Source organism: Protopterus annectens, chromosome 13.part0 (genome assembly GCF_019279795.1).
Source record: "Protopterus annectens isolate FY-2018-M chromosome 13.part0, PAN1.0, whole genome shotgun sequence".
Lineage (NCBI taxonomy): Eukaryota > Metazoa > Chordata > Ceratodontiformes > Protopteridae > Protopterus > Protopterus annectens.
Window position 1 is genome coordinate 168,619,890 of NC_056747.1, and position 15,341 is coordinate 168,635,230.

The window sequence follows — 15,341 nt, forward strand, 5'->3', positions numbered from 1 at the left end:
CCCTCCACATTTTCTTCCAAAATTGCCATTTTAAGGAGGGATTATTAGGGGAGAGCAACATTTTGAGCCAAAATTGGGGACAATTGATAGGTCTGGATATTCCTAATTCTACAAAGCGATTTGCACGTACCTCTCAACCTCTTGATGCAGGAAACCTGGACAAGGCCAAATATATTGGGGGAACATACAAACACTACTAAAAAAATTGCTCTTGTATAAACTTAAGACAGTTGATAGAATAACAGGTCTTGTATTAGCATCCATTTTTCTGAAAGTTATGACATCTGAAACTCAATGTCTGTCATTTAGTGACTTCATTCCTAAATGATTTGCTAGAAAACCACAAATTTTATGAGGAACAAACCAAAAATAAGAAGCAAATACCTATTCATTCTGCAAAAATATGGACAACTGAGAGGTATAGTTCAACCGGGGCTGTCTGAGTTTGCTACACCCCCCCCCCTCACAAAATCATGGTTGAATGGAGCCTCCCCCCTGCACCCATTCCAACGTCCCATTCCTTGGTTATTTTGCCCCATTTACCATAAACACTCTAATGTGCATACTGCTTTACTTCTGCAATGAATTAGATTTCATTTGAAAGTTTTATTTTGCATTTTACAGCACAAACCCTAATAGATATCCGTTAAACAAATCAATGCAGTCTCACAATGAAAATAGATTTAGCATTAAAACTTCTCTGCCCATGAAACTCACATGCATTGAAACAGCATTGAAACCCACATTCAAAGAAAATACATTTTGCCAGTGGCAGATAAAGATTAACTCTGGGCTGTTTTCAAAATCATAGGCCCCTTGAACATGAAACATACACATGCTCTTTGATACACCTTCCTCACTGTATTACATTATATTCCTTGTACAATACAGTACAGTTGTTAGAGGGCATTTTAAATTTATTGTTTTGAACAATTTTCCAGTAAACAATTAAACAAAATGCATGCACCAATGACAAAACTGCCCAATTCAGAACATTTCCATCATAAAACATCTATTCAACCTTCTATAGTCAACCAGTATCAGTAAATATGCACAATCTCTTCTTCTTCTTTCAGCTTTTCCCGGTTAGGGGTCGCCACAGCGGATCACCTGTCCACTCATGATTGCCAGTGGAGTTTTACAGTGTCAAGTTGCCAGCCCGGCACCCAACCTTCCACAGAAGGCACACACATGCACACACTCACACCTAGGGCCAATTTAGAGTGTCCAGTCCACCTACAGCATGTCTTTGGGATGTGGGAGGAAACTGGAGCACCCGGATGAAACCCACGCAACCACAGGAGGACATGCAGACTCCGCACAGAAGGCACCCCAGCCGAGGATTGAACCAGAGAACCTCTTGCTGTGAGGCAGCAACGCTAACCGCTGCACCACCGTGGCTGCCCAAATATGCACAATCTCTGAAGTAGTAAAGTCCACATTAAAGAAATCTGTAACTAATAAAGAGGTCGCTGCTAGCAAACAACTTTATATGTCATTGTTTCATCTACAAATAAAGTGCCTGTTGCCCTTGAAGAATAAATTGCCTATGTTGCATGCATTAAAAAAATGATAAGCTAGTAATACCGCAATAGGGAATGGATAGCAAACTGCTAACAGGTTCATAGTTACTAGGTATCTTTGCCAAAAAGGACTGCAGCATCCACCCCCTTTACAACACAGTACAGTATCAGCAATGCATCTACCTACTGTGGGAGTAGAACCCACAGCCTTCTGCATCAAAAGCAAGTACACTACCTGTTGTGCTATTAACAATGCAAGCAGACTTAGCATAAGCAGCACTAAACTTTTGTTCCCCTGCAGCTCTCAGCTCCTTGTAAAATCTACTAGACACTCAGCTGTATCTCTGAACTTTGCAGCACAAGATATCTGGAAAAAGCCATAATTTATTGGGGGGGGGGGACACAAGGCCAAAAACCAGGGACACATTTTAAACATTGCTTGTATAATGTTGGAAAGTTGGTAGAATAAAATGCTTTGTTACCACCATACATTTCACTGCCACGTCTTGAACCCAGAGGACCCTGTGCAAAACAGTCAGAGAAACATACCACTATGCCAAATCAGCTGAAACAGAGGAAGACAAACTTAAATGGCTACCATTTAGTGAATTCAGTTCTCACCATAGCTGTCAACCTCTTAGCAAAAAACACCTGAAAAAAGCCAATAATGTGGGAATACAGCTGCCAAACATATTCAGTTCTCACCATAGCTCTCAACCTTAACACAAAATACCTGGACGAGGCCAATAATGGGGGAATACAGTCCCAAAAATATGGGCAAATTTCAAATAGCCATGTTATAAACTTAGACAATTGCTAGAATAAAAGGTTTTGTTTTACCATGTACTTTCTGAAGAATATGAAGTCTGAAATTCAAATGCCTGTTATTTTTAAACATTTGTTATCCAGGAAACTAGTCTGACTTGGAACAAAACAAAGCCAAATTTCAGCAGAGCAGGGAGAAACACTCCAGACACATCTTTGTAAGGGATGGGAGAACATGCGGACTCCACACAGAAGGCACCCCAGCCAAGAATCAAACCAGAGAACCTGTAGCCGTCAGGCAACAATGCTACCAGTGCACCACTGCACTACAAAACTTTGCAAGGAAATATGAAGATACAGAAACCACAGATTTTATGAGGAACAGAACAAATATGGAGGCAAAAATCTGCATTTTTTTTTTTTTTTACAAATAGTGGTGGGTAGGGAATTCAGGTCCTTGCCACCTGCACCCAAGGTACAGGGTTCAAGCCTGAATATTTCTACCCACCACTATGTGTTAACAAGGGCATTTTACACACTTACACACGCACACACACACTGTAATACAAAGATAACAATGTGGCCATACTAAAATGCTGGCCTCCTGCTGTTACAGATACAGAAGCATAAATACATGAGTAATATAGAAGATAATACAGTTTGGTGTAGCAGATGGTTACCCTTTTGTTGTATTTTCTTTTCTTTAATGTCGCAGCTGGGCTTTGCAGCTGTGAAGAAACACAGCTGGAAAAGAAAAATTAAAAAAATACATAAAAACTAGAATGATAATATATGAATGGGAAGTAATACTGTTTGGTATTCTAAATTGTAAGTGATTTATTTTAAACAACTATATTGCTTCCTAATTTTATTTACTGTTCCATGTGAAAGTCGTTACATATCATCTTAAGCAAAAATGCATTTGAAATAAAACAGTGCTTTGCTCTATGTGGTGCTGAGGAACTCAAGAATTTTAGTTAACAACATGCATGCAGATTTTATATGACAGCAATTGCATTTAGCAGTCTTATCTTAGGGTTTCCAACTCACTACATTAAACTGAGTTACAGCTTCAGCATCTACAGTTTTAAAAGAATCATGTATGTAAAAATGACTTCATGAAACTGGCTCATGCTTTGTATCTATGGTTCCAAGCGGCTCATGCTTTGTATCTATGGTTCCAGGCAAGGAGAAACACACACACACACAGACACACACACACAGACACACACACACACACACACACACACACACACACACACACACACACACACACACACACACACACACACACACACACACACACACACACACACACACACACACACACACACACACACACACACACACACACACACACACACACACACACACCTGTAAATGGGTCCGGAAGCAGTAAACCAGGTCAAACTCCATTGTCTCGAAGCAGCAAACCCGTGCTCAACTTAACGCTTCCCTGCAAGAGCTTTGCACTCAACTTACCTGACTCCTGATTGGTCCTGCACTCAAATCCCTGCTCACCTCTCCTCTGATTGGTCCTGTCTGCGGCTCAAGCAGTCCGGAGCTCCTCTCTTCTGTGCAGTCATCTACCGCACGGCATCTTGGGCATCTGCGGGGCAGAAAATACCTTCTCTGCATCTGGACTGCTGACTCGAGCAGTCAGAGTTCGCATGGATTCCTGGGCATCTGCGGGGCAGTGTGTCCGCGCATGTAGCACGAGCCACCCCTGGGTGTATATAAATAGGACATCAGAAGTTTGAAATATGACTCTGGGCATTTGCACCTTAAATTTAATCACAATTTAACACTAGAGAGGATACAGAGAACGTGACTACCGATATTGATGCGAGGATAGGGGGTAAACACTATTCCCAGGTATGATGTATGTATCTTCACAAGCATCTGTCATTTCAGTTTATTGTGAACTGGTGTTTGGTCAGCTTTGAGCAGTAAAAGTTAAATACTAATTGTTTATTCCCGGAAATAAAAAGTAGGACTGAATTTCTTTTCTGTATGCATGCTGATTGGATCAGAAGGTTGGGAGAAAAAAAGCTCTATAAAGAATCTCAGAAAATTTGTAACCCCATGGCTTGTGGATGCTTAGTTGCCCCCCAAAAGTCTAGCTTAATTTGATCATTACAAGGTAGTCTTGGTTAGTTAGTGTGTGCTGAAAGGATGTAGGAAAAAAACAAAGCTGAAGAGTAGAATAGATTTCTTTATTTGATCATGGTTTTTGGTCCGGCAATCACAGAATGAAAAAGGTTATTTAAAAAACTCTAAAATGCACCTCAGAGCATCTAGGGCCTTCAGAACCCTAGCTTAATACAGCTAATTACACTTCAGTTATTACAATGTAGTTTTGGTCAGTTAGGATATGCTGAATGGATGCAAGAAAAAATAAAGTTGAAGGATAGGACTAAATTTCTCTTTTTGATCATGGTTTTTGTCAGTCAATCACTAGATGAAAAACGTTTAAAAAAAACCTCTCTAAAATGCATCTCAGAGCATCTAGAAGCTCCGTGACTTCTAGGTAAATGAAATTGTTTCCTCCAGTTATCAGCGCGCAGTCTTGCTTAGATAGATCATGTTGATTGAATGAATAACTGCAGGAAAAATCATAACAGTAAGGCAAACTGTGAGAAAAAGGGAGGAAAAAAAGCAACCTGGATAGTGTGAGTAGGCCAGGATGTGCTGGGCAGCGAGGGTGGTATTGGGTTGGTGAGCATGGAACCATTCACCTAGGGCACTAGTTTACCTAAGACAGTCCCTGCTTACTCTTTCATGTCATCTATAAAAAATATTATTAATCTCCATTTCAAGCAACCCCTGTTATAACTATATTCTCTCCCTTACCTATTCTTAACGTAGCATTATTTACTACCTCACTCATCAGTTTTACATCTTGCACTATTTTTCTTTCTTAAATTTGAACTACAAAATCAAATTCTACTACACCAACTAACCATCACCCACAAAATCTTCTATCAGCCTTCTAATACTACTATACTTAGCTCCCTTATTACTCCTTATAAAAACATTTTACGCTCTGCCACCAAGCTTCTAGCAGACTCCTATAAATCCAACAACAAAGCTGGGGACAGTCTGCTCTCCAGCTGTATTGCACCTGTCTGGAACTACTGCAATTACCTCTTTACCTACTTTCAAGAAGCATCTAAAAACTTTGCTTAATTCCCTATAGCCCTGCCCTTGTACTAACCCTGACTAAACTTTTTTTTCTCTGCTACCTTTTCCTAGACTCTCTAATCTTTACTAGCTTTCTACAGTACTTTTGTTTTTCTATTCTCTAATTATCAATTTCACTGAGAAAAAAAAAAAGGCACCTATTTGAATTTCTTTATTTTGCTTATGAATTAATTATATACTACTGTCCATTTGTAAATTTTTCCTTTTGTATAACAAGTGTTGTATCTACTGTCTTTTTGTGGAGCTTTTCTCCTACTGAAAATGGACATGAATCCAGCTAGACTAGCCCGGTCAACAAATGTAAAATAATAAATAGTGTCCCATCAGCATAACAGACATATTTACTATTACATAACTTTGAATTTCTTCAACCATTTTTGTTTCAGTTACATTGTATACAAATACACTACTTCTAAACACCTTCTCCCCCTTTTTACATTCCACTCAAAGTCTCACTGCTGCTGTCACCACTATATTGAATATTTTAATCTCTTCCTTTTTTAATAATACTGCAGTGCCTAAACATCTCTCCCTATAGTCCACACAACTTTTATTTCCACATCATCTCATACAGATAAAAAGGAAAAAGGTAGAGTTTATCTTATACTAAGCAAATTACCTCTGCATCTATTTTTTTTTCAAACCATTTGAACTCTATCATTCTTCTAACATCACTTTTCATACTATTCACCTTCACTGATGCTGTATTTATAATAGCACTTTCCTTTTTTGCATTTTTCCAGTTCATTTTTCAGTCCACTTTTTCTCCTTCTCATTCTTCCCCAATAGAAATTTCCACCTTTTTTCTGACTCAGAGTTCACATATCCCTCAACTTCTTCTTCTAATACACTATGTGACGATAGAGGAAGGCTAGTGGAGAAATGTGAAGGGTGCCAGCCTAGCCAGATAGAATTCTGGAGATAATTCTGTCATCTGTAAATATTAATGTAAACCACAGGCTTGTTGTCTTAAATGGTAAAAATAGTGTTATATGTGGAACTGGAAAAATGTAACAACATTGCACTCTACTGACCAAGTAAAGCATGTTGTGACCCTTTGATGTAAACATGGCTCCGGTCGGTCTAGATGAAGGAATTCTTGCTATTAGGCCAGATTTAATGGCCAGAGCCATAGGCTCAAGCTTAATGCCAAGAAATGTATAGTTATCCCCTTTGGGGAAAAAACATGCACCCATGAATTACCACATAGGTGGCAGTACACTAAACACCGAAAGTGTGATGAGTGACTTAGGGACACAGGTGGACAGTGGTCTCACCTTCAATAACCACATCACCACAACAGTCAGGAAATCCTTCTATGTGGCACACCTCATCACTAAGGGCTATTCATCCAGAAAAAAGGAGGTCATTGTCCCACTGTACTCATCCCTCATTAGACCCATTATAGAGTACAACACCCCATTTGGTATGTACCTCACAGGACATCTGCAACAGCTGGAAAGGCCGCAGAAATACCTCGCTAAAAGAATCACAGGCCTAAAGCAGATGCTCTATGCTTACAGTCTAAAAAAACTCCACCTATACTCTGTGGCATATCGTCTACTCAGAGGTGATCTCTGCTTAACATACATGGCTATGTCAAATCCTGAGCTGTTGGACATGCTCCACTTAAAGAAATCCTAATCCCTCAGAGCCACATGCTCCAGGGATCTAAACCTTGTCATCACAATGAACAAAACATGCTGGAGGGATAGGTTCCTGACCCAGAGACTCCCCATACTGTGGAATAGACTGCCCATACATGTCAAGCAGAGTGCTTCCTTGGCCCTCTTCAAAAGGAAACTTGATGATTGGATGGGAGATAGGAAATTTACCCCGGGGATCACGTCAGTCTCCCTGCTAGAAAGGGGTCCAGGGAAGTAAATATTGTGGGAAGAAATATCCGGGGAATTGTTTGGCTAGGCTTGTATAGGCCCTAGGGCCGATAGCCTAGTACCAACCTATGAACAATCCTGGATTGAATGAGATTCCTCCCCACAAAAAAAAAAAATGATGTTCTTCGTCTACCATTGCTGCAGTCCTGACATATGGGTATTCCGCTGTCCACCATCGGCCCGAATACCAAAGGGCTAGAATCTGGCGTCGGTCATGGCGCTCGAGGCTGACATCAGTATGTGCCAGTACAAATGCGCATGACCGACGCCATACCCTCAGTCTTTCTTGCCGCGTGGTCCTAAGCAGAAGCAGTGTTTGCCAGTGCCGTTCGGCTTTCTGGAATTGTCGGTTTTCGAGTTTCAGACCGGAGACCAAGCTGGGCTGAGTACCCCGTTGGGGACACTTTTGTCTTTTTCTTGCCTCAGTATTACCGGATGTCAGAAAAAGTTAATAACTGTATTTCTTGTGGGACACAGATTCCTCATAGGGATTACCATTTACTCTGTATTCCTTGTTTAGGGCCTGAGCACGGCATTGTTGGGTGTCGCTTTTGTGCTGCCTTTGATAAGCGCACTATTACACGTCGCTTGGTCTGTGCTAGGCTAGTGTTTGGTAAACGGTGCAATTATGACATGCCGTCGGATTCTCCGCCCAGTTCGGCTAAAAAACGCAAAGAGTAATCCTTTGCGGTCCAAACAAGATGAGTCCATTGCGGACGCCGGTTCGGTAGAGCCACCGACTTCTTCTTCGGCTCCTTCTGACAGTTTAGCGGAGTCTCCAGGGAAGCCTTTGCTACTTCAGGAAGTGGCTTCTCCTGTTGTAGGCCAGGCTGAAGGGGCTTCTCATGTGTCGGTGGTTCCCTCCCCTCACAGAGTTTCTAGGCCTCCCCCTTCTCATAGTAACAGCCTTTCTAAATCTAAATCTGCCCCTGCTGGTGTCTGTCCACAGGGTCCAGCTCCTAGACAGCACATGTTAAAGGTGGCGGAGGATTTGATTACTTTAATTAGGGGTTCTATGCCTCCCCCTGAGAAAAGGCCCAGGGTAGAGCCAGGGATAGAGGGTCTGGATCAGTCTTCCAATGACTCTGATTCTTCTGTGGAAGAGCCCCAGGATTTCCCTCCCTACTCTGATTCAGAGGCTGAGGATTCTCCTCCCTCTGCGTCCCCTCCTGAAGATTTTTCTTTTTCTGAAACCTTGCATTCCATGAGGGAGCATTTTAAATGGGAAGGCCAGGATTATTCTGATTCTCGTAAAAGGCTTAGAGAATTCTTGTTTTTGCCTCAGCATAGGCCTTTGGCTATTCCTCCTGTATTAGATGTTGTTCAGGATGTTTTTTCTGAGGTTTCTCTTAACCCTGACTCTTTGCCTCCTGCCCCTGCTAAACCAGATAGATACTGCAGGGTACAGGAAGCTCACTAGTATTTATACAAGGGTCCTAGGGCTGACCCAGACACCATTGCTCAAGGCCCCAAGGGTGTCAGGGCTGCTGTGGTTAACAATCCAGTTCCTTTGGACAAGGATGCTAGAGCTCTGGATAGGTGGGGTAAGAAGTTGTATACCTCTTCCACTTTAGCTATGAGGGCTTTACATTGTCAAAATTATTTGCTGGGCCAATTGAACTGTAAAGTTGATGCTTTCTCTGAAGGTATTGAATGTAAAGAACTTCAGGATTTAGTGCATGTTTCAGAACGAGTTGGTAAGCATTCTTTGCAATATGGTTTTGATGCTTTACAGGCTTCTTCCAGGGTGGCTGCTACTAGTTCAGTTCTTCGCAGGCATGCCTGGTTAAAAGTTCAGACATTGTCAGAGCATGTTAAGGCTCGGATTATGGATGCTCCTTTGCAGTCTGATGTTCTTTTGGCCCTCCGGTTGAATCAGTTTTGAAAAAATGGAGGAAAAAGCTAAGTCTATGCAGACAGTTAAGGATTGTTTACAGGTTCAGCCCCCTAAGTTCAGTAGGAATTGGCCTACTAAAGGGTAGTCTTTTCCCTCTTCAGATTATCAGTCTAGGGGCAGGTCTAGGCGAGGTAGGGGTAGAGCTTCCTCTCAGGGCCCTGCTACTCCTAGGACTTTGGGTTCTTTTACCCCTTCTGCTGGGGAGGGCAGGGGTCAGTCCTTTCGGAAACAAACTCAATGACCTGCGTCTTCAGCTGCCGGACTCTGCCATGCTGGCAGCTCCTCTAGGAGGAAAACTGGGACTTTTCGCAAAGTATTGGCATTTTGTTACCCAGGACAAATGGGTATTGGACATTGTAAATCGAGGCTACAAATTTTATTTCCACACTTTCCCTCCTTTCAAAGGTATGCCAGATGTGCCTCATCAGCAAAGACTGGAAGCACGGGCAAAAAAAATTTTCTTCTCTGCTTCAGTGGAGGGCAATACAGGAAGTACCTTCTGCTGAAGGAGGCACAGGGTTTTATTCCCGTCTTTTCTTAGTGCCAAAGGAAGTAAATACTTGGAGGCCAATTCTGGATTTGTCCATTCTAAACACCTTTTTGGGAATTCCAAAGTTCAAGATGTTAACGTTGCAGCGGTTGCTGCCTATGCTGGGCAAGGCTCACAGTGGCCTATCTTCACATTCCTATCGGGCCCAGTTCCAGGAAGTTCCTGAGGTTTCGGAATGGGAATTTGCATTGTCAGTTCTCTGCATTGCCCTTTGGCTTGTCTACTGCGCCCAGGGTATTCACAAAAGTCCTGGCTCCAGTAATTGCTTTTTTCAGACTACAAGGAATTCAAATTTATCCTTATCTGGACGACTGTTTGTTTCTGGCTCAAGGCAAGCAAGAACTTCTTCAACATCTTCACTATGTAATGACAGTTTTAAGATGCCTAGGGTATTCTGTGAACGAAATAAAGTCCAGTCTAGTACCCTCACAAGAGATGTGTTTTCTGGGTGTGGGACTGAATACAGCAACCCAGATGGCATTTCTTACCCTGGACAAACAAAGACATCTTCATCAATACTTCCATCAGCTTTCAGTAATGTCCAGGCTGACTGCAAAGACAGTCCTTCAAGCCTTAGGGTTCATGGCATCTTGTATTCTAGTGCTTCCCAATGCCAAACTGCATATGAGGAAGTTACAATGGTATCTCAAAAGCGTGTGGACTCAACACAGCCACGATTTGGACACTGTCATTCAGATTCTCCCTTGCATACAAAAGGAATTTCTGTGGTGGGCTCAGGAATGTCACCTAAACAAGGGACTCTCTGTGACCCAGCCAGAGGCATGTCAGATATTAACGACAGGCCTCGAGTCGGCCTGGGGAGCTCATCTCAAAGGAAAATGGATTCAAGACCTTTGGCCCCCAGAGCTACTTCATTTACATATCAACATGAAAGAGATGCTGGCAGTTCAATTTGCTTTGGAAGCATTCAAGAGCCTACTTCAATCAGGACTGGTGTTGATTCGGACAGACAACACAACAGTCATGTGGTACATCAACAAGCAAGGGGGAACCCATTCTTATCCATTGTGCAGACAAGCAATGCTAGTATGGGAAACTGCTTTAAAACTACACATCACTCTTCGAGCACAGTTTCTGCCAGGAGCACAAAATTCTTTAGCAGATGTTCTGAGCAGACAGATTGTGGATCCTCGCGAATGGAAGTTGGATCATCAGGTGTTTCTGCAGTTGACCATGGCTTGGGGAACTCCAGACATAGATCTGTTCGCTTCTCCTCTGAATTATCAACTGCCAAAGTTTTGCACAAGGCTATTTCATCCGAAAGCCTGGAAAATAGATGCACTATCCTTCAGCTGGAGAAACCTGCACGTGTATGCCTTTCCTCCTTTGCCTCTTCTTCCAAAGGTATTGTAGAAAGTCAGGAGGGGAATGCCTCGCATGATTCTGATAGCACCAGATTGGCCTCGACAGCATTGGTACCCTCTCTTAAGGAGTTTAATTCTTGGGACACCTTGGCCATTACCACAGATTCCTCACTTATTGACTCAGGAGGACAATCATTTTCTCAATATCAGTGTGCAATCTCTTTCCCTGACAGCCTGGAGAATTCAGTTTTGGGGAAGGAAGGCCTGCAGCTTCCACAACAAGTTTTGGATGTTCTTTTGGAAGCTAGGCGTCCTACTACTCGGAAAGTTTATGCTGATAAATGGGAGAGATTTTTTCTTTGGTGTGCAGCTCACGGCTTTGATGTTAAATTGCCTAACTTGAGTTGTATTTTGCAATATTTGACTGTTTTGTTAGACAAGGGATTGTCTTTCTCTTCTGTTAAAGTGCATGCTGCAGCTATTTCTGCTCACTAGGAATGTGACCCTCCTTTGTTTTCTCATCCATTGGTTAGACAGTTTCTTAGAGGGGCAAAGAATATAAGACCCCCGAGAAGAGCTCCCACTCCAGCCTGGGATCTTACTTTTGTTTTGGAGAAGCTGACTCTGCCTTCATTTGCACCTGCGGCTACAGCTGAGTTGAAGTTGTTGTCTTGGAAGACTGCTTTTTTGTTGGCTGTTACTTCTACTCGAAGGGTCTCTGAATTACAGGCCCTCATGGCAGTAGAACCATTTCTGGTTTTCACAAGGACAGAGTTTCCTTACGTACTAATTCTACTTTTATGCCTAAAGTAATTTCAAATGTGGCACTGAACCAATCTATACATTTGCCTACTTTTTATGCTGACCCCCGAAATAAAGGGGTGAAAGTTTTGCATTCTTTGGATGTGCATAGGCATTTAAGATATTATTTGAGCAGAACCAAAGAGTTCAGAAGATCTCAACAGTTGTTTGTTTCTTTTGCTTTGACTTCACAAGGAAAGCTGTTTCAAACCACACTATCTCCAAGTGGATTGGCCATTGTATTGCTTTTGTTATTCTCATCATGGGAAAGATGTTCCTGCTGGGATCAGGCCTCACTCTACTAGGGCTACGGCCACCTCTACTGCTTTTTTGAGAGGGGTAGCTGCTAAGGACATTTTGGAGGCAGCTACTTGGAGTTCTGTACATACATTTACAAAGCATTATCATTTACCTCTTTATTCTAGGTCTAGGGCTGGGTTTGCCACTGCTCTTCTACAGGGCATGTTAGCAGCTCCTAATTCTATTTAGTTGGCCATCCTCCCTGTTTTCCGTTGCTCTGGGATTCTACCCATATGTCAGGACTGCAGCAATGGTAGACGAAGAACATAGTACAGTTTTGTACCTACCATAAATGTAGATGTTCGAGGATATCCATTGCTGCAGTCCAAATTTCCCTCCCTCCTACCCCCTTATTTAGGTTTGGGTTTTGGGTGGTATTTTTTGCATTCTGACGTCTGAGGCAAGAAAGACTGAGGGTATGGCGTCGGTCATGCGCATTTGTACTGGCACATACTGATGTCAGCCTCGAGCGCCATGACCGACGCCAGATTCTAGCCCTTTGGTATTCGGGCCGATGGTGGACAGCGGAATACCCATATGTCAGGACTGCAGCAATGGATATCCTCGAACATCTACATTTATGGTAGGTACAAAACTGTACTTTTTTAGCCACCCCCAGTACTTAAAACTTCCTTTTTACCCCATTTTTTACTATCATGTTATGCATCTGCTGTAACTTATTTTCTGATTTTTAAAGTTACATAAACTTCCCATCCCCAGTGCATAATTTTCTGTCATCCACAATTTTTAATATCATGCATACCCTGACATAAGCTTAGAAAAAAGATTTTTCATTTTCTTCTATCTCAGCACTAAGTTTCTTTTGAGCTGTAAATTTAAATTTTGATAAACATAGTCCTTCCAAGGAGATATAGTTCTTCTCCTTCCACATTCACTAACTTTCTGCTAATGCAAATGTTTCAAACATTATTCCACAGAAAATAAGAAAGTTATTTCACAGAAAGTTTCAGTTCCTATATGTATTCATGCCCTAATATCAGACAACTCTATCCAAAGGGTATAACAACACAGTACCTGTTTAGTTTGCAGTTCAAACTTTGTTTTCACCCTCACCACAAGTCTTTTCCACCATTTCACAACAACTGCAGTCTGCTCTGCACCTGCATATCCTTTTTGTCCTGTGATCTTTCACTGGAACCTGCTGCTACTGCGTACGTTTTTATTCTGTAAACACCACTGTTAGTCTCTCTCTGTTTACCACTCACTGCTCCTTCTTCCTGCAGCCCAACACAGGACCTAACTTTAAAATCAGTTATCCCACTGGACAGACGTGCCCCCTCTGTATAACATTGCTTATTGCATCCTTCTGTCATTTCATCACCAAATATTTTGTCCATCACTGCATGGTCGCCAAGTCTTCTTCTGCTTCATTTTTTTTTTTTTTTTTTTTTGTAAAACAGTCATCCAAATGCCCTGACCCCAAAACATTCACCTCCAAAACATCCTTTTCTTTCCAAACTTAACTTTTTCTTCTCCAACTCAGATTCAGTGATCACCAGTAACAGCCCTCTGGCACCACCTAGTGATCACCTCACAGAGTCCTCCCAAAATGTAAGGGAAGTTACCTGGTGCCCTGGCCAAATTTCCCCTAGTCGCTATGAGTACCACATTGGGTCTTACCTGAAAAGGAAACACTGGCCTAGTGGGACTAACCCAATCCACAAAGAAAAAATAAATCGTTCATGTGAGAAATACTATGGGGTTATAGTATTTCTGCTAAAAGTGATAATATTACTACAATAAGATGGCTGCTAGTCTATGCTTTGAGTACCATTGCAGTTTAAGGCTGGGGAGCATTGAGACATCTGAGTTACAAAAGAGTTTGTATTGCCCGATCACTAGAGTTTAATATACAGCAGTACAATTAAGTTTAAGGAGAAAAGTGCACAAATGTTACAGAAGGGTTAATAACTCACAATGATCACAATGTTTACACTTCAGTTGTGTAAGGTAGTCAGTATAACTGTAGCTGTACTTCACTTCTTGTCCTTTGAAATAATAACTAACAGGTGTGTAGAATAACTAACAGGTGTGTAGACTGTTTCCAAGATCTGTTTTATTAATGTTTTTCTTAGCAGCTCCCCCTCCCATATGAGCCTACATACTGCCCCCCCCCCACCATAACTAACAGGTGTGTAGACTGTTTCCAAGATCTGTTTTATTAATGTTTTTCTTAGCAGCTCCCCCTCCCATATGAGCCTACATACTGCCCCCCCCCCCACCCCGCAACTCTTTTAGGACAGCATAGGCAATATAAGCTGCAGGAAAAAGAAAACTACACAGAGATTTGGAACACTACTCCCCCTTAAAAAAGACATGTTAGTTAGTGTTAAGGGTTAAGACTATGAGCTGTAGTTCCTGTGGTACAGGGTTTCATTCCCTTAGCCCTCACTATATGCTGTTGCTCAAGTCACTTAACCAAATACTGTTCCTGGGTCATGCCTGAAAAGGGACTGTATGCCATATGTAGTGGGCCTACCTGGCTAACAAATGGGTATTACTATAAAAAGTTATTTCCATGATGGAAACACTTGTAAGACCCCACTACTTCAGTCCCACATACAATAAAGAAATAATATCATGTTGTTGATCACCACAGCCACAGTATTCCTTCACAAGAAGGTGGTCAGGCACATGCCTGCTAGCTAAACCATGGCTCCAATCATCCTAATTATGCCATGCAACAGCCATCCAGAAAAAGGCAGCCATGCACTTGCTGTCCATGTAAGCAGCATATTAAGTCAAGATACAACCCCCACAAACAGTCACTGCATTCATAGCCCATGATCAGTACAGGCTGCATAATTACTCACCAGGTATCCACCCATACCAAGGTAGTGACAGGTGGAGGGGAATCACCGGAGTGACAAGTATGAACTTGAACATCTAGGGTTACTGTATTTGTTAACTGGCTTGAAGGACTGACTGCAGGACCCTTTTCAGCCACTGCCTATGTTAACATTAGCGCAAAGCAAAGAAGTAAAATAGAAGGAAAATAAAGAAATTAGACAGAAAGTGGTAGGCCGGCTGCATTACATACAATAACATGCTGATAGTAAA